This window comes from Ambystoma mexicanum, chromosome 7q (genome assembly GCF_040938575.1).
Source record: "Ambystoma mexicanum isolate Mex_15411 chromosome 7q, UKY_AmexF1_1, whole genome shotgun sequence".
In the NCBI taxonomy this organism is placed as follows: Eukaryota; Metazoa; Chordata; class Amphibia; order Caudata; family Ambystomatidae; genus Ambystoma; species Ambystoma mexicanum.
The window spans coordinates 38,030,057-38,048,474 of record NC_090941.1 but is presented as its reverse complement, the minus strand read 5'-3'; the positions used below and the strand labels follow the sequence as shown (position 1 = coordinate 38,048,474).

The 18,418-nt window shown below is 52.0% G+C and overlaps 1 protein-coding gene across 2 annotated transcripts in view; it reads left to right on the top strand.

The window, feature by feature from the left end:
* Positions 1-18,418, top strand: part of MBTPS2 (membrane bound transcription factor peptidase, site 2) — a 471,718-nt gene that overhangs the window by 259,672 nt on the left and 193,628 nt on the right. The gene's annotated exons all lie outside the window — the stretch shown is intronic.

The following is an 18,418-nucleotide window of genomic DNA, read 5'->3' as shown; positions in this document are numbered from 1 at the left end:
AACACTGACCTTCACACATCTTGTCCCGTCTTAAATCTCTGTTGTCTTGTCTTCTCGTAAGCGCTCTGATGCCCGCGGGCCTTTAGCGCTATATAAATAAATAAATAAATAAAATAAATAAACCAGGTGGGCGGGGTTTAGGCCAGGTGGCCTTGATCCACTTACACTGCTCCCCAGCTGCAAAGGAAAAGCGGTTGGAGGGCTCCTTCAGTAGGGAAAAGAGCAGCAAGCAGGAAGGCACCAGGAGGGCGGGGCTTGCTAAGTGGTGAAAAGGAGAGGCAACCAGCAAGGCACCAGGTGGGCGGGGCTTAGGTCAGGTGACCTAGATCCACTTACACCTGCTCCCCAGCTGCAAAGGAAGAGAGGCTGGAGGGCTCCTTAAGTAGGGAAAAGAGCAGCAAGCAGGAAGGTACCAGGTCGGCGGGGCTTGCTACGTGGTGAAAAGGAGCAGCAAGCAGGAAGGTACCAGGTGGGTGGGGCTTGCTAAGTGATGAAAAGGAGAGGCAACTAGGAAGGCACCAGGTGGGCGGGGCTTAGGTCAGGTGAACTAGATCCACTTACACCTGCTCCCCAGGTGCAAAGGAAAAGAGGCTGGAGGGCTCCTTAAGTAGGGAAAAGAGCAGCAAGCAGGAAGGTACCAGGTCGGCAGGGCTTGCTAAGTGGTGAAAAGGAGCGGCAACCAGGAAGGCACCAGGTGGCCGGGGCTTAGGCCAGGTGACCTAGATCCACTTACACCGGCTCCCCAGGTGCAAAGGAAAAGAGGCTTGAGGGCTCCTTAAGTAGGGAAAAGAGCGGCAAGCAAGAAGGCACCAGGTGGGCGGGGCTTGCTAAGTGGTGAAAAGGAGCGGCAAGCAGGAAGGCACCAGCTGGGTGGGGCTTGCTAAGTGGTGAAAAGGAGAGGCAACTAGGAAGGCACAAGGTGGGTGGGGCTTAGGCCAGGGGACCTAGATTCACCGACACCTGCTCCCCAGCTGCCTATGACCACATAGTACCATTATAGCAGTCGGAGTCCCTATGAAATGTGTATCCTGTGCCTACATGTAGCAGAGGATTGTTCCAACACGCTTATTGGGAGACCGGTGTAGGCAGGGACAGCAGTATACTTTTTATCACACTCTAATACACTTTTTTTTATAAATTCTTGACCCGTCTCTTAATCTGTCTCCAACCCCCACTTACCTGAGTTCTGGATCACCTTTGCGCACCTCTGTGGGAAGGGGTCATGGGATGAAAAGCAAAGGTCTAGGTTCCCCAATCCCGTAGGGATTATAAAAACTGTTAATATACAAAAGGAAAGGCAGCCAATGATGTGCTGTTGTATGGTGTTATTAGCGGGTAGATTAGTTATTTTCTTTCAGTACACCAGCATTTTTTCAATGTTTTATTACAAAAAATAAGAATCACAAGACACAATATACTATTACTATAACCAAGCAGCTGCATTACAAAAACAAGAAGAGATAGAATAAGTAATTTTAAAAATGTTTAAAAGTTCTTTAAAAACATAAAATGTAGCCCTTAAAGAGATATACAAGATAGTCTTTATACAGTGAAATGTAAACTATACATACAAAAAAACGATCCTTCATTGCTGCTGTTCTTGCTTTCTTCTGCTTCGGGGTATTTTTTTGGCAGGCAGGGCAGCAGCAGTGTGTGGGGACCTCCAAAGTCCATATAGGCTGGCCTGCGTATTCTAGGTGCAGCCTGGCAGTAGGCAGAAGCGCAGTGTGGGTTCCTGTTCTGTATGACTGGACTGTGCTTGTCAGTTGCAGCCTGGCATTAATTGCAGCATTTTGAGCCCAAAGTTATCACTCAACCTGGACCACATCTGCTAGCAGCAGCCTGGGGAGTCCATGTTGGCCACCTGGCAGGGGGCCGGCCTTTTACAATTGGTGCAGCAATCCCCTCCCTCTCAAGTGGAGCTTTGCGCATGCGCATGCCAGCTACAGTCCGAAAGGCAGCGGTAGGCCAGACAAAGGCAGCGTGCGGTGCAGCAGTGTCTTTGAGCGCTCCCCTCCGTGTCAGGGGTGAGAACCTTGGGGGAGTCAATAGTCTGTCTCTAACATCATTTGGTTCTGGATCCGGATCTGGGATTTTCTCACTTTCAATTGTCGCTGTGTGTTTGAATAACAAGCTGTTTCGAGTTATTTCCTTCTCTTCATTCACAGCTGTCACCATGGTTCCTTTTACTGCAGTAACTTGAAGGGGGTTTGGGGCGAACAGAGAGTCGGTTTTCCTGACCATTGTTTGTTGTACTAGCACTTCATCTCCGATCTGAAATTCTTTTGGTCGTGCCTGTTACGCTCACCTGGTTCCCACAGGGGCGTCGATCGGACCTGGACAGCTGCGGTCTCTACCAACGTGATGCATAGTGCCGAGATGACTGTCTGGACTGGCCCGCCTAATCTCGTCTGCTTGATCCCTAGAAGTATTCTCCTGCAAGTGGAGAAAGGGATTTAGCCACCCATGGATTTGAGTTATAGCACCCTCCCACTGTTCTCGTTCTCCCTTCTTGTCACCTCCGATATCCCCTTTTAGGAACCTCACCTTATGTTTTTAAATGATGAGCTCTCCATCCTGCGTGGATTGCAGGGGCGCGTAGATGCCACTTACTTCACTGGTTTTAAGGCGTGGGAGAGTTCCGGAGAGTATTGACTCTGAGGTTCCTGGCAAGGTTCAGTAAGTATCAAGTTCATAGAGTTCAATATGTCCGATGATTCACTCTTGTCCCCCATTCCTTCCTTGTCTTGCAGCTAAGATCGTGAGAAGATACCCTTGTGGCAGTTGGTGGCGCTCAGGTAAGAGTCTGTATTACCCGACGCCGTCCGGTAAATGTTGCAGGTGTTTGCGTGTTGTTTTCTCTCCCTTTGCAGTTGCGGCACATGAAGATGTGGAGAGTTATAGAATAATGCCTCCGGTGGTAATCAGGTAAGTCTATGGTGAAAAGTGTTTTATTTGTTGGTTTTCTCGGCTCACCTTGTTGTTTTCTTTTGTCCCTCAGGTGCCAGAGTTCGGCGAAGAAATGATGGAAGCAGCGCCGAATCGAAAGATGCTGCGAGGACTGGTGAGTATGGCGCGGCGCTGCAGCTGGAGATGCAACGTGTACAGAAATTATGTTCTTTCCAGGTCCGGAGGCGAGATGGATCCGAAATCAGGTGAGGAATTTGAGAGAGTTTGTTTTCTAATCTTGTCCTTTTCTTTCCTCTTTGTTTTAGGAGCTCCAAATTTGAGGCGGGCGTGGCAGAAGACTGGATGCAGACTGCAGGCACGGTGACCGTTACGCTGCTGGATGCAGAATAACGCGAAGCGTGTGCTGTTGTTCGGGCGTGGTTTAAATAGCCCCCAAAGTAGTCCCAGGTAAGAAGTCCCTAGAACCACGCCTGAGTAAAAAATAGTCCCTGTAATAAAATAGTCCCATCCAGGCCTCACGTTGGCTTGGACTCACTAGCAGCATGGTCTGCATCAGGTAAGTGAAGTCTAGGAGCCTGGCGCCTATGGCGCCAGGACTGGTTTCTATAATGAGCCTGGCGCCTAAGGCGCCAGGACTGAACCCAAACAGCCCCCAGCCAGGGCTGTTGGGGTTTTAATAAGTATCTGGATGCCTGCTCCCGGAGCTGATGGGCTTGATCCTGATGCCCGGGGTAGGCATCATGACAGTGCCCCTTTTCTTTTATCTCTCTCTATACGAGCTTGTTCCTTTCGATCTGCATCTCTTCTTAAGATCTCAGGATCTACTTCTGGCTAGCTTACTGAATGTCGTATGATTCTTGTGCGAACTTGGTATTTCACCATGAGTTCTGCTGGGGTCTTGTTTGTGGCTTCTTGTGGCGTGTTGCGGTAGTCTCGAAGCATGCAGCATAGTGCTTGATGGGGATCAAGATTCTCAATTCAAGCTCTCTGCAGGGTCTTCTTAATGGAGGCCATGAACCTTTCGGCCATCCCGTTGGCCTGGGGCCAGCGAGGTGTGACTTTTTGGTGTCTGAACCCTAGGTGTTTGGCAAATGTTGCAAATTCATGCCCGCAGAACGGCAGCCTGTTGTCTGATTTGATGACTTCTGGTATTCCCCATTCGCTCACTACCTCATCAAAGACGGCTGCTACTTGAGCGAATGCCATAGAAGTGGACCGCTTTACGATTGGGAACCTGGAGTGTTCATCGATGAATAACAGTAGGTATTCACCTGATTGGAGTGGTCCATAAAAGTCTACTGCAACCTTTTCCCACGGATGTTCCGGAATTTGTGTTGGCTGCAGTGGTATGGGGGCTTCTGCTCTGGCCGAACATTGGCACGCTACACAGTTTTGTACCCACCGGACCACCATGGCATCCAGGAAGGGGAACCATTGTGGCACTGTAGCTGTCGTTTGGTGTTGTCTGCGCCGCGGTGCCCCTCGTGAGCTGTCTTGATGACTTCTGAACATAAGGTGGCTGGGACCACCAATCTGTATCCCCATAGGAGTATGGATTTATCTATTACGGCCAATTCTGCATGCACTTTTGCCAACCTCTCTAGTTCGTCTCTGCATACTCCTGGATGTGTTAGTAGTGCCCGCCGATAGTCTTTCCACCTGTTGTTTTCAGTGAGACTGATCGCCAGAGCCATGGACGGGTCTGCAGCAGAGGCTGAAGCAATGGCTTCCAGTGAGATTGCTGGGGGAAGCGCATTCATGGTGATGTAGCTGATGTACTCAACATCTCCAGGTCGTGGCACTGGCTTGCCTTCAGGGTGTCTGGATAAAAAGTGAGCTGGGTTGTTTTCACCCCCTGGACGATGGATGATCTGGTAGTCATATTCTTGTAGTCGAATGCCCCATCGTTCTATTCTGTGGGGCATCTTTGTTCTGGGGTTCCCAAATAGTGATAGTAGTGTAACGCTCACCTGATTCTCGCAGAGGCGCCGGTCTTGACTGGGCGACTACTGTATCTTCAAAGGTGATGTGTAGCACCCGGTTGGCTCTTTGGGCTGGACCTCTGTGCACTGTATGCCTGACGTGTAGAGTAAGATGTCTGCAGATAGAAAATATGGGGTTAATGAACTGGGGTTATTGGGGTGTCCCTATCTCTTTCCTCTTCTCCTCTCCTGTAGACCCCAAAGGTTAACGCTCTCACCTTAGGTAAGTGAATGCCGAGCTCTCCATCTGCCTCGGGGCAGGGTGCTGTAGCCAGTTTCTTCACTGGATAGGTAGCGCAGGCCTCTTGACTTCAGAGGACTGCTGTCCGTCGTTTACTGCACGAACGGTAAGTTTCGAGTCATTCAAATGTCTTTTTAAAGTCTTTAGTAATGATGTCTCTTGTTTTGCAGGGTTCCGGCGATGGCGGATGACGGGCTGAAGTGAGTTGAAGATGGAGCCCGTGTGATGAATAGATGAATAGAAGCGCCTGGAAGCACGTGAGTAAGCGCTTGTTGCCTGCTTCACGATGCGCTCTAACTGTCTTTTTATTTTGCAGGTACGAGTTCGGAGCGGCTGCAGGGTGCCGGAATACCCACTGGATTAGATGTGGAAAGGAGTAATGGCACGTGAGTATTAAAGTTCCCCAATGTCTTTAAACGCACCTTGTTTTGTCTTTCAGATGCGGATGCAGTGCCGAAGGCCTCCGGAGCGTGCGAAGAGTTGGTAAGCTTTTGTCTTTCAGATGCCGGAATGCAGTATGAAGACCTCCGGAGCGCACGAAGAGTAGGTAAGCCTTTGTCTTTCAGATGCCGGAATGCTAACCTGTTCTTTCTTGTCTTTATAGGTGTTGCTGAAGACTGGATTCAGGATGGTAAGCCTTTGCCTTTCAGATGCCGGAATGCTAACCTGTTCTTTCTTGTCTTTATAGGTGTTGCTGAAGACTGGATTCAGGATGGTAAGCCTTTTTCCTTAGGCCCAGGACTGGATGCAGAAGACACGATGAGCGTCCTGCTGCAGAGGGTGCAGAATAACGCAAAGCAAGATTCATCCACCGGGTGTGGTTTAAATAGCCTCCTGTAGTGCTTAGGTGTCTCCTTCCACAGCCACGCCTAAGTAAGAAAAGAGTTCCTGGTAAGAAAAGAGTTCCTGCCTTCCAGAAGAGTTCCAGTGTTCTAAATCTAGGGAGTGGCTCCAGCCCCACCCAACAGGAAAAGTAGTTCCAAACAGAAGAGGATCAGAGGCTCAACTGGCAGGCAAGTAAGCAGCATGGTCTGCTGCAGGTAAGTCCACCCAAGCATTATGAGCCCGGCGCTTCCAGCGCTGGGACTGGGCATATTTATGAGCCTGGTGCTACTGGCGCCAGGACTGGGTCCAAAAGGTCCCAATTGGGACTGGTTGGCACTCGGAACCTGGGTTATGGATCTGCTTCCAAGGGAGTTGGGAAAACCCTGACCTTTTGGAAGCAGAGATCATGACAAGTAGGGCCTGGTGATCGGTGATGAGGGTGAACTTTTGGCCTATTACAAAGTTATGGAAATGTTCACACGCCAATACAGCTGCCAAACTCTTTTTTTCGGCTTGGGAATATGCAGACTCGGGGGGTGCCAGCGCCCTGCTAGCGTATGCCACCACATGTCTCGGGTGGTCGTCAACCCCATTGGTTTGAGCTAGTATGGCTCCTAGTCCCACTGGACTTGCATCCACTACAATTTTGATATGCCATTCTGGGTCGAAGTAGGCGAGTTTCCTGGCTTCGGCTAGGGACTGTTTGATGATGTTGAATGCGTCCCGACACCGCTGCTTGCAGATGAAATCCAACCCTTCTTGGATGTTGTGGAACGGTTCGGACTTCTGGATCAATATGTAGTTTCATGGGCATGCCCTTCATCTTTCCTAGATCCTTGCATATGAGTGGAAATTCGCTCATTATGTTCTCCTTTGTCATGGCACTTACATGCGAAAACCAGTTCTGAATGCTGTATATGTGGTCCCTTGTGTCGGATGCTGGTGCCGTTGAGCGGATAGTGTCACCTTCCTGGACATGTGTGTCTATGAGTCCTAGGCAGGAGGCAGTCAGATAGGTCAGCAGACATCTCCCTTTGGTCGGACTTCGAATGACATGGAAGATGGTCGTCGTGGAGTGATCACCATGGATGAGTCGACATCTAAACGAGCCAATAGCTTGTAGGGGGACAGCTGCACCCCACTGGAATATCTTGGAGGCTGATGGTGTTAAAGCTGGTTTCTCAGGGATCTGGTGGAACTCCTTTTCACACATGAACACTTCGTGGGGTCCACTTTTTTCAGTTTGGAGACTGTTGGTTATTCAGGTACCATTTAATGTGTGGCCTCAAGTATCATTTCTTCTGGGGTAGCCCTCGTAACATATGCAGGCTTCTGTCCTTAGGAGTGGGGTGCTCGGATCTTCTGCCCAGAAATTAAGAAACTCTGGCCAATCCTGAACACAGTCTCAAGCTTCTTGGCCCAACCATCATTTGCCATCAAAAGACGCAGAAACTTAAGAGATGGCCTTGTACATACCCTAAAGGTATGTACCCTAAAGGCACGAGACAACCACAAAGAGAACACAATCTGGGGAGCTAAAAAAACAATGGGACATACACCATGTGGGGGCTGCTCCATGAGTGCACAAACCTCAAGGAGCAAGACCATCGAAATAGGATGGCACACACCATGGCAACAAAGACACCTACCCAACTGCAAATCCAAAGGTGTGATCTATCTCATTGCATGCCCCTGTACCCTCCGGTATGTGGGTATGACAATGAGGGAGGTGAAGAAGAGACTTATTGAGCACAAATCATGCATTCGCACAAAAGAACTAACGACTCCCCTTGTCAGTCACTTTGTCCAAAAAGGGCATACACAGGATGATTTCATCTGGACAATCTCTGAAAAATTAACACCGCCAAGAAGGGGCAGGGATTTTGGAGAAAAGCTCCTCAAACGAGAACAACTCTGGATTTTCAGACTCGACACAGTAAGAAACGGGCTAAACAAAGAAATGCAGTGGAACAATCTTGCTTTAATGAAATAAGCATCCATAGCAGATGACAAAAGATACCATATGAGGAACATACCACAGCACAGAGAGCAACAAAAACGTCGAAACAACGAAGTCTGGAGGAATATGACATCCCAATATGAATAATGTACCTGTATTTTTTTGGAACCTTTGTCCCCCCCCGCCGAGCAGTGCCAGTGCTATAGTGGCCATACAGCATTGCAAAAAATTAAGCTCCTTGATTATATAGATTCTCCAGCATGGGGTCTGGCATGGATTCACATGCTCATGAATATTCCCCGTCGTCAGGCTGGGAATCCTCGGTAAAGAAAAAACCAGTATCAGTTTCGTTTCTGATCTGTCTTTCGTAGTAATAACCAATCACTGGTCTCTGCGTCATACTGACCACAGCCAATGACTGCCCTCTACCTAAGCACCGCCTCTGGCAGCCATCTTCAGATTTTTACCGCACGTTCATGTGTTGGGATCCTCGTGCTATTGCACTCGATTTCTTTCGGTCAAAAGAGCCTCAAGCTCCACCTCTCCTACATCGGATCAACGGGGACCCGTGTCGGATTCGTCTGCGCCCCTCAAGGGTGAAGATTTCGTCGAGCTACACTTCGGAGGACTCCAGAAGCTTCTCAGGCCCGGTCTCGGAGATGGCCCACGAGAAGGGAAGCTCGACGCCCGGAAAGCTGTTCAGGGTCTGCCCTGGATGCCAGCTGCAGAACGTCTTTAAGGAGGACGATCACTCTTTCTGCCTTTACTGCCTTCATGAGGACAAGACGCACGTGGAGAAGGACTGTGCGTTTTGCGGCAACATGTCGGAACGGACCATGAAGGACCGCCATCAACGTCTCGCCAACTGGCTGGAGGGTAAGAGCCCGTCTGGCGAGAAGAAGAAGAAACCCGAGCGGTCTTCTAAGACCTTTGAGGGCGCCCCGGCGACGGGGGCCCAACATAAGGCTAAGCACCGCGAGTCCGCTGGCACCGGGAGCGCCGAACGGTCGGGCTCTACGGGCGCCAGGCAGGGCGATCCCTCCCCGGCACCATCAACCACGAGCCAACGCTCTGGGTCGGGTAAGAGGAAGGCCGAGCACCCGGCGAAACTCCTGGAGAGGCCCCGGTCGAGCTCTAAGGCAGAGGAGGAGCGTGGCAGTGCCCCCTCCCTCAAGGATAAGGCGGTGAGCGCACCTAAGGTGGTGAAGGCCTTGATCCATCCGACCAAGCCCTCTATCGAAACGGTCGCGGCGGCCCTGGCTCAGCCTGTGGAGGCTGCGCCAGTGGTGGCGACCTCGGGGCCCAGAATCTCCCTGCCTCCTCGGAGGGAGTCTTCTTTTGTGCCCATCGATAGGACCCCCGTGAAACCCCCCGTGGGGAAGAAGAAGGGGGGGCAGGGCGTCGTCGTAGATTCGGCCTCAACCTCAGAAGAGGAGCTGATCGAGGTCTTAAGCCACGGCCTAGGCGTGGAAGAAGGCCAGCCCGTCGGAATGGACCCTGACGCAGGTGACGTCGAGGATACCGACGGGGCCCCTGCTCGCCCGTCGGATTCCCCTCTGCCAGCGCCGCAAGACAACTCGGCGGCCATTTTGTTGGCCATACAGTCCTTATGCTCCGAGATAAGGACGAGACTACCGTTACCGACGGAAGAACCTTTCCCGTCGGGGGACCCAGAACCGGGACCTTCTGGTGTTCCCCCTACCAAGAAAAGAAGGATCCATCCACCACCTCCTTTTCAACCGTCGCGCCCCGTCCAGCCCTCTCCCCCGTCCACCCGAGGGGATGATACGGGGACTGACTCGGCAGCGACGGGTACGGACGACGAGGCATACGACGAGGATATTCCGTCGTCGCCTCCCGCCAGGGCTTCTCCGCCCGACGAGATCGGATCTTTCCACTCCATGATCTCCAGGGCTTCCGAGCTTTTCCAACTCTGCCCTGAGGAGAAGAAAAAGGAAGGCTTCCTTTATCAGCGGCGCGAGGCCAAGAGGAAGACGGTCCTCGCAGTGCCTCTGTTGGACGACATTTGGGATGAGGGCCTTTCCCTCCTCAAGAACCCTTCCACGACGCCAGCTAGAAGAGACCGGTACGAGAAGAAGTACCGGGTCCCGGACACGGCCCCCCTGTGCCTCCGGGCACAGCCTACCCCGGATTCCGTCGTCTCCGCGGCAGCCAGGAAGAAAGCGGGGGGGGGTGCGGCCTCCACATCGACTTCCCCGCCGGACGGCGAGGGAAAGAAATTGGATGCTATGGGACGTAGAGTCATCTCGTCGGCAGCGACGACGATTAAAGCGGCCAATGCCTTGGCTATCGTGGCTCGCTACGACAGGGAGCTCTGGTACAAGATAGCTCCCCTGCTGGATTTTCTGCCGGACGACAGGAGGGCGGAGGCCCTGGAGATCCTGCAGGAAGGTGAGGTGGCCTCTGACCACGCCATCACCGTGGCGACGGACATCGCCGACACTGGGTTCCGCCAGCTGGGCAACGGCGTTTGCCTTCGACGTCGTGGATGGCTCAAAGCTACGGATTTCCGGCAGGACGTCCAGACCAGAGTCCTGGACATGCCCTTCGACGGGAACAACCTGTTTGGGAAGACAGTGGACGATTCCCTTCAGGCCATCAAGGCGGATACTGAGACGGCCCGGGCCCTCGGAGTTCTGCAGCAACGTCGGACGCCCTTTCGGAGCAGCGGAGGCAAGGGCGCCTCCAGAGGTTCCGGCGGCGGTTTCGCTTCCTACCGTCAAGCGGCCCGCTCGTCGTCGCAAGAGGCCTACAGAGGACGAGGCAAGTCTAGCGGACCCCGCCGTCGTCGCCCAGGAGGTCAAGGCGGCAAGGCCGCGTCCAAGCAGGAAAGAACTTCACGTCCCTCAACTTCTCCTGGAGGTAAAGGCGATGCTCAGAAAGGGCGCCATCGAAATCGTCCCAAAGAGGCTTCGGGGCTCCGGAGTTTACTCGAGATACTTCCTCGTGAAGAAGAAGACGGGAGGATGGCGCCCCATCCTAGACCTCCGACGTCTGAACAAGTTCATCAAGGCGCAGAAGTTCCGGATGGTCACCCTCCAGCACGTCCTGGGCCAGCTGGAGGAAGGGGATTTCCTATCGTCGTTGGATTTGGAGGATGCCTACTTCCACATTCCCATCCTAAAGGGGCACCGAAAATTCCTCAGGTTTGTGGTCCAAGGGCGTCATTACCAGTTCAGAGCCCTCCCCTTCGGACTACGGTCGGCACCCAGGGTATTCACCAAGTGCCTCGCACCGGTGGCGGCGCAGCTGCGCCGCGAGGGGATCCACGTCTACCCCTACCTGGACGACTGGCTCATCCGCGCCAAGACGAGGGAACTCGCCGTGGTTCACACGGCAAGGACTGTCCAACTCCTCACGGACCTGGGATTCTTCGTGAACTACGCCAAATCCCACCTGGTGCCCGCGCAAGTCGCACTGTTTCTCGGAGCGAGGCTCGACACAGTGTCCCTTCTGGCCTCCCCGTCGGAGGAGAGGACCAGGACCATCTTGGGCAAGGTGCAACGGATGTTGGTGGCCGACGCGGCCAAAGTGAGGTCCATCAAGTCCCTCCTCAGGATGATGTCTTCCTGCATTTACCTCATTCCCATGTGCAGGCTCCGGATGCGCCCGTTGCAAGAATTCCTGGATGCGCGCTGGATCCAGACGACGGGCAGCTTCGAGGAAAGGATCAAGCTCGACGAGAACTTCCGACGAGCGATACGGTGGTGGGGCACCCGCGCGCATCTGACGGCGGGCATGGACTTCCAGACCCCAGCCCACCAGGAGACGGTGACTACGGATGCCTCCCTGGAAGGGTGGGGAGCGCACACCGAAAATCTGCACGCAAAGGGACTCTGGCTCCCGACGGAGAAGTCCCTGCATATCAACGTCCTGGAGCTCCGTGCAGTGTTTTGGGCTCTCAGGTCTTTCCTTCCGTCCCTCAAGGGCAAGGTGGTGAGGATCTTCACCGACAACACCACCACCATGTTTTACATCAGGAAACAGGGCGGAACCAGGTCCCCAGCGCTGTCCAAGGAGGCGCAGGACCTGTGGCATTGGGCCGTCGCCCAAAGGATTTTTCTGGTGCCGTTTCATCTGGCAGGGATAAAAAACACCATCGCCGACTCACTCAGCAGGGAGCTGCGCTCGTGCCACGAGTGGGAACTACGGCAGGATCTGGTGGATCGTCTCTTCCGACGGTGGGGCACACCCCAGATCGACTTGTTCGCGACGGCGACGAACACCAAGTGCCGGAGGTTCGCCAGCAGGTTTCCCCAGACGAGGAGCATGGGCGATGCTTTCTCGTTCCCCTGGGAGGGCCTGTTCCTCTACGCGTTCCCTCCCTTGCCTCTGCTAATCCAGCTAGTCAACCTGCTCAAGAGGTCACGGTGCAGGATGATCCTCGTCGCACCCTCGTGGCCGAGGCAGATATGGTTCCCGGACCTTCTGGACTTGTCAGCGTCCCCGCCGATCAAACTGCCGGCGGACGCGGATCTACTCTCCAGGGAAGGAGGCGCCATTCTCCACCACGACCCGAAGTCGCTGAACTTGCAGGCCTGGCTCCTGCAGCGCTAGAGTTTGGAGGATACGACATACCGGCCGACTGCAGAGAGATTCTTGCAAAGGCCAGGGCGTCCTCGACTCTTAAATGCTACGGACACAAATGGAAGAGGTTCTCTGTCTGGTGCCACGCACAGAAGATTAACCCTTTACGGATTACGGCTCCCCAAGTACTGCCGTACCTGCTGACGCTGGCCAAAGCTGGCCTGGCACACGCGTCCATCAAGATTCATCTTGCTGCGATCTCCCGATACACCAGAACCACGGGACGGACGTCCTTGTGGTCTCATCGCCTGGTGAAAGAGTTCATGAAGGGACTGTTCAGATCGTTCCCGCCGGTGAAGGCTCCGGCCCCGGCGTGGGAGCTCAACGTAGTGCTGACCAAGCTCATGGGACCTCCGTTCGAGCCTCTGCACTCGGCTCCGTTGAAGTTTCTATCGTGGAAAACTGCTTTTCTTGTGGCCATCACCTCCGCACGACGAGTGGGAGAGATCCAGGCCCTTTCCTGCAAGGCCCCGTACTTGACTTTCCACGACACGAGGGTAGTGCTCAGGACGCACCCCTCCTTCATGCCCAAGGTACCGTCGGACTTCCATCTCAACGAACCCTTGGTGTTGCCTGTATTCTTTCCGTCGCCTTCGTCGCCGGCTGAGAGGACTTTGCACTCGCTGGATGTAGCTAGAGCGCTGAAGTTCTACGTGGACCGCACGAAGTGTTTTCGGAAGACGTCACAACTCTTTGTGAACTTTGGACCTGTCAATCAGGGGAAGGCTCTCTCGAAGGCTTCCATTTCCAGATGGCTCTCCGGCTGTATCATGTACTGTCATTGGTTGGCAAACCGACCTCTGCCCGGCCGTCCGAGAGCCCATTCCACCAGAGCGATCGCAGCTACCACGGCGTTCCTTTCTGGTGTGCCCCTGCTGGACATATGCAGGGCTGCTACGTGGAGGTCGACGCACACCTTCACGAAGTTCTACTGCGTCGATCGGGATTCCAGGGAGGAGTCCAGGGTCGGCCAAGCAGTGCTGCGCAACCTGTTCGCCTGAGGTGAGCCTGGTGAGGAGGTAAGATGCTTAATGTTGAGTTTGATGCTATGCTTAATGTTGAGCCTTTGCCACCTCCCGTGGTTGTGCATGTGTATACTGCTATGTATTCTTTATTCATGAGCATGTGAATCCATGCCAGACCCCATGCTGGAGAAGGAACAAGTTACTTACCTGTAACTGTTGTTCTCCAGCATGGGTCTGGCATGGATTCACATGCGAACCCTCCCGCCTACCCCTCTGCGGCTCTTCACTTGGTCATACTGCCACTTCACGTGCTTCCAAATCTGAAGATGGCTGCCAGAGGCGGTGCTTAGGTAGAGGGCAGTCATTGGCTGTGGTCAGTATGACGCAGAGACCAGTGATTGGTTATTACTACGAAAGACAGATCAGAAACGAAACTGATACTGGTTTTTTCTTTACCGAGGATTCCCAGCCTGACGACGGGGAATATTCATGAGCATGTGAATCCATGCCAGACCCATGCTGGAGAACAACAGTTACAGGTAAGTAACTTGTTCCTTATGTATATTCTAAATAATTCGGCACCCCCACCAAACTGACACCTGCACAGCACCAATTGCGAGGGGAGAACGATCACACACTGGAATGAATGATTTGAGGTGGCCTCATGGCACGATTTCAAAAGGTCGTTAAAATGTTACAAAAAGAGCACGAATTTATGTGTAAAATAGTAAATGTGGAAGCACTAGAATGATCGACCCCACCAAGTACAGGGCCTGGCATATACAGCATCACACAGAAGATTGTACACTCCAAGATGGCTGCCCCATAAGACCAGGGACACCAGCAGCGAAGACGGACTATTTATTTTTGTCCTTGTTGCTGGGCAACCATTGGTTGACACACAGAGCGAGAGCCCTGGCATCCTAAGGTCCGACGAGAGCGGAGGCCATCCGAGAAATCTGGTAAGTTGCAGGGTCCCACATTCCTAGCATTCTGACATACAGCGCATCCCTAAGCAAACCTGTATGTGAAAGAAAACACCTCACGCAATAACACTCACGATCGTGAGCTGCGGACCAGCATTGAAAGCCACTGCGCTCACGATCGAGAGATTTTGTGACTCCACTCAGCAGCCACTTTCAACTGCATGGGCAGCAATTCCCAGTAGCCCAACCCGCTCCAAACCTGCATAACAAACACCCGCGATCGTGAACAGCGGCCGGCTTTAGACAGAACCGCGCTCACAATAAAGCATGTCATTGCTCCATGTCTAAATGAAGTGAAAAGCCACCAAACTATGCATTTATAGCCGGGGTGCTCTCATACGCTGCATGGCCCATGCTGCGTTATAAGGCACCCCCTCCCCTTTTGCAGAACCACCACTGGGGCACATATGCAGACTATGGGCCATTCCCAACCGTTACACGGCCACAGTCACGCATGAATTAGAGGTACCTCCTGGCCACGAGCGCTTGCAACCCAGCGCCCTGACAATAACCCAATACAAATGTGAATTCAGTTGGCAGCTTTTGAGCGTATGTCCTGACACACCCTTGCATTGTATCTTACAGGATACCACAGATGTACCCTTCCAGCCACATACAAAGGATAAAGGCTGACAGCATCTGACCAGCAGAGCTGCACGGAAGGTAATATCCTGAATTGGGTGCAAAATAGAAAAGAGTCCTCATTCACCAATTTTGACAAGACTGTCTACACTTATTTTTAATGTAATTTAATTATAGTTAAACCACTAGTATACTAATAATGCAATTACCCACACTAAAGAAGCATTACCTCACAAATATAAGACCCACATTGTTTTTCTCTCCTCAGGTAGATGGGATGACGGCTTCCCCAACCCCATCCATTTCCTGATCTCACCAAGACAGGCGAAAAATCGCAGTCCTGAAGAAGATGATGAATTACAATCATCGAAACCGGTCGACCTCTTTTTAACCAAGGATATCCCAAGAAACCAGTTGGGATACCCCTCATAAAAAAGACCAAACGACATCTAGTTGTGGAGGAAGGATCCTCCCAAAAACCGCTGTTTTATGGACTCCCATACCAGAATTTATTTGGAGTTGTAAAGCATTAAGTAAAATGGACCACAAAGATAATACTGGAAATAAGCCAGATCCATCCAAAAAATATCACCTAAAGGGAGACCAGAACAACGGACTGGTTTTATGAAATCCTTTTTAATCGCAGAGTGATCCATGACTTGGGGACCACACACTTCTTGTGAAGGTCAATAAAAGAACAAAGGTCCCATGACCTATGTGTCATGCGACGGAGCAAGTGGCGTATCTGGAACCGCTGGAAGAATGGCCGCCATTAGATGTTCCGGCACGTTGTTTTCGCAATGCGCCTTGCTGGTCTAGTCGTTGTAGTCGCATCAACCCCCGGAAGTATTTAGCCTTGTACTTCCGTCCTTCTGACGCGTTGCAACGTTAGGCTTTCCTGTGTTGGTAACGCTCCCTTGTGATTGCCCTTGCGGTTACTACCGCCATTCTTTCTGCTACCTTCTAGTTTTCTCTCTCTCTCTTCATTCTACCGTTTCGCTGGCTTTCCCTTGCTCTTCTTGTCTTTTCGCCTTTCTACTGTGTTTTCGCTGTTGGCCTTTTCATTGTTTACACTTACGTCCAGTTCGCCCTTCTACTTACCGTGGAATTCTGTTCGCTCTCTGTCTTCTTGCTGAGCGGTCCACTTCCGGATTTCCTCCATCAGACGTACCCTTCCTGATTTCGGAGTCTACATTCAACTGCATCTCATTGGAACTGTCTACGATTACATCCGATCCTGTGTAGGGGTTTTTTTATGCCTCCGGCTTTTTCCCCTTAACAGATGTGCACGGGGCTCTGTCCACAGCCCACTATTCTAGTGGCACTGTGGCATCCTTCCGTGCCCGTCCTTATCTTCTAAAAAAAAAGAGAGAAGCCATCCTTGAGGAGCAAGACGAAGAGGGATTCCAAATCTAAGTTTAAAGGTGAAGGGGAAGGAGGGGAGACGGAGCTTACTTCCGAGGAAGAGGATATTACTGAACAATGTGATAGTTTGCAACGCCCATCAGGCCAGGTGGGCCCATTTTATTCTGCAGTTTGAATTCAATATCTCTTACATACCAGGTCCTCAGAATCTTTTGGCCGACGCTCTTTCTAGACGCAGCGACTACATGATGGGCACCAAATCCACAAAGGAACTCATGTTTCCCCGATCTAAGAGGATTTGTATAGTCTCCACCTTTTTGCAACAAGTCAGAGATGCCTCAGGAGGAGCTTTTGAAATCGAAAGACACCCCAAGAACCTGAATTACGATGTCAAGAGTGGTCTCTACACCGTAGACGGTAAACTGTACTTACCCACGCCATCTCGAAGGAAAGTGGCGTTCTTCTGGTGTCACAACTCAAGCCCCTTTTTTACCCCAGAAGAACGGAAGAGACGAAGCAAAGGCAGTTTGTGCATGTACTGTGGGTCCTCCACTCATTTGCTAAGAGACTGTCCAGAAGTTCCTCTTAGGCGATCGGGAAACGATCACCCTCGGTAAGTGTCGGGACTAACTTCCGAGGGGCACAATCAAGTCCTTATGCCACTCTTTCAGTGACGTCTTCCCTAACATCTGAAGACTCCCGTCTCATGGTAATTGTGTCCCTGAGAATAGGCGACTCCGACATCCAGACCCAAGCTTTATTGGATTGTCGAGCCGCTCGGAATTTCATGGACACACAGTGGGCTGAGAAGATGCAATTACCCCGTGTAGCCAAGCCAGAAGATCAAAAGTTCGAAGGGGTTGATGGCGAACCCCTTAGTTCCGGTCTAATCACTCATACTACTGAAGAACTCATCATGAATGTCCACCAACATTCTGAAAAGATTGTGTTCGACATAATTTGCGCAGCCCATTTCCCTCATATGCTAGGCATCGGCTGTTTACGTAGACATAACCCAACTATCAATTGGACCAAAAACTTTCTAAGCTTTCAATCCACTTATTGCAAAGAGACATGTCTTCCTGAGCCTAATTCTGAAACCATCAAGGCAGTATGCTGTTCAGAGAATAGTACTATCACACTGTTCAGTAATGTCCTCTTCCTCTGAAGTAAGCTCCGTCTCCCCTCCTTCCCCTTCCTCTTCACCTTTAAACTTCGGTTTGGAATCCCTCTTCTTCTTGCTACTCAAGGATGGCTTCTCTCTTGTTTTTAGAAGATAAGAACGGGCACGGAAGGACGCCACAGTGCCACTAGAATAGTGGGCTGTGGACGGATCCCTGTGACGTCTGTTAAGGGGAAAAAGCCGGAGGCATAAAAAAACCCTACACAGGATCGGATCTATCACACTGTTCAGTAATATCCTCTTCCTCTGAAGTAAGCTCCGTCTCCCCTCCTTACCCTTCCTCCTAACCTTTAAACTTTGGTTTGGAATCCCTCTTCTTCTTGCTCCTCAAGGATGGCTTTTCGGGGGGGCGTGGCCAACGGGCTCGAAATGGAGTCGTAATCCTTTTGAGCTCCCGGGCCGCCAGCAGAATCCTTCAAAATCCTGCGGATAGCTGAAACAGAAACGCCATCCAGACGCATTAAATGAGAGCTGACAACTGCAGCTACGACCTCCTGTAGTTTCAAAACAGTGCATGAATCAGATCCGGAGAAAATCTACGAGCAAAAATATGGGCGCCAGCGCCGACAAGAACCCAAGATGGCCGCCGCGTGATAAGTGAAACAAACGCTCAACACGGACTGATTACCCCAGAGGTGGATAAAGCGGGGCATCGGAGCCCAACGAGACGTGCGTGAGCCCCTGCCAGCCGCTTGCCTCGTCAACATCCAAGAAGACGGCAGCAGAGGCGGTCGAGGCCACACGAGAATAGCGGGTCCATGCCCGCAGATCCAGCAGCCCCGCCACGGATACGAGCGGATGAGCCCTCGTC